Below are 1732 nucleotides of genomic sequence, written 5' to 3' on the forward strand. Positions count from 1 at the left end.
AGACAATTTATATCGATATACTCGTAAGGATATCTTACAATATTACACAACTGCCTCACAGTTAGTACTTGAAAACAAACGCTGCCCTTAGGTTTTCTATGGCAGTTCTGGCTATTCTACGCGAATGCGTGAAAAAGTACATTATGAATAGTTATTAGCTATAATATACTGTGAAGCAATTTTTTCTATCGATCGTAAGTTTACACCCTTCTTATTAATATGTGAATGACAGTATCTCAAAAGGTACCGAAGTAAATACCTCGCAATAAAAAAGTATCCTAAATACTTCACAATAAAAAAGTACCCAAAAAGCTGGACTTCTACACTTCAAAAATAACAAATCTGTTGACCAAAATTTGTCCTGATAACATTACAGAGACCACAATTAAGCAGTGAGACCTCTTGTTTTTTCTTTATTGCCTAATTTATTATAAGATATATCACATATAGAACATCACACACATACACACACAGAGAGAGTGAATATTACGCGACAAAATACACTACATGGGTTAAAACCGCCTCGTCCTGTAATGAAACCGGGAGAATTGTTGCATGTCGACGGGCTCAGTACGAAAAATAAAATAACTTGGGCCCGTCCGGGATTTGAACCCGGGACCTCTCGCACCCAAAGCGAGAATCATACCCCTAGACCAACGGGCCGCTACGAGAAGCCCGTAAAGCCAGTGCATCTGCTCCTATCTGTGTGCAACGCATTCAGTAGGTCAAGGATGAGCGAAGAAAGCTGGTTGCCGCAGTCTGCCACGTTGCGGCTCCTTTCCGAGAGAACAATGCGGCGCGCGATCGAATAAAGTGGTTCGGCCGATTGCAATTTATCCGCTCTAAGCGCATTAGTGGCGGAACCATGAGGCCGGCCAACCAGCAAAAACGAATTGCAAAAAGAAAAGCCTATCGCAAGAGTGAAATCTTCAAACGCGCAGCAGTTCTCGCCGATGACTGAGGGAGGTGGGCAATGGTCCCAGGACGCTTGCATCCCTTTGAAAGCTGTCAGATTCCATGTAGTACTGGCTTCGTTAAAGCACGTACCTCTCAGGAAGTGTGCGGGTTACAAACGAATTGGTTCCCTCCCTTTATGAGAGAAATGACTCTGCGCCAAAGAAGTAGTCTGTTAGTAACCGGTGCTTTGAGGCTGATAAGCTTCGACTATATTTTTTTAAATATGCCGAATTTAATATCACTCAAACGTATGCGCATTTGAGAACCTCTTAGTATAGAGACGATTTTTGTTTTTGAGGATAAGATTCTAAGGTGTCGTGCATAGTCATGAGCGCGCTGACGGCGTCTTCCGAAGCCAGGCTGTGGCATTTGCTCCTGACATTCTGGGCAGCAGATTACGCGTGCTGGTGACGTGCTGCTCTCGCCAATCTAAACTATAAAAGCCATTACCGATAAAGATGATTTTTTTTCCATGACATTTATTAGCTATTGACAGCGTTTCTATCAGCGCCACTACCAGAACAGGGCTGCTAGTGCTTCCGAAAAGTAAAAAGACGAAAAGACGAATATATGTTAGGAGCATCCCCTTTTAAACGGATGACAGTAGGTGCCTCCTTGCTCGGTACTTAATCTCATTTTATTTTCTCTAACTAATCACTTAAAATAGTGGTTTCATCTGCAAATTCGGGTTTTTCTTTACATGAAAAAAATTCTGTTGACTTCGTGTCACTATTATTTATGCCTTAGGACGTTCTCTCGCGCCGCTGTCCTCTTT

The 1732-nt window shown here is 42.4% G+C and overlaps 1 non-coding gene across 1 annotated transcript; it reads right to left on the reverse strand.

Moving 5' to 3' along the window:
* Window positions 1–591: 591 nt before the first annotated feature.
* On the reverse strand, window positions 592–663 carry TRNAP-UGG (transfer RNA proline (anticodon UGG)). The gene has a single exon. It is a non-coding gene; the product is annotated as a tRNA-Pro (tRNA).
* Between the last annotated feature and the right edge of the window lie 1069 nt (window positions 664–1732).

Source organism: Amblyomma maculatum, chromosome 2 (assembly GCF_055883805.1).
Source record: "Amblyomma maculatum isolate TAMU_Amacu chromosome 2, ASM5588380v1, whole genome shotgun sequence".
Lineage (NCBI taxonomy): Eukaryota > Metazoa > Arthropoda > Arachnida > Ixodida > Ixodidae > Amblyomma > Amblyomma maculatum.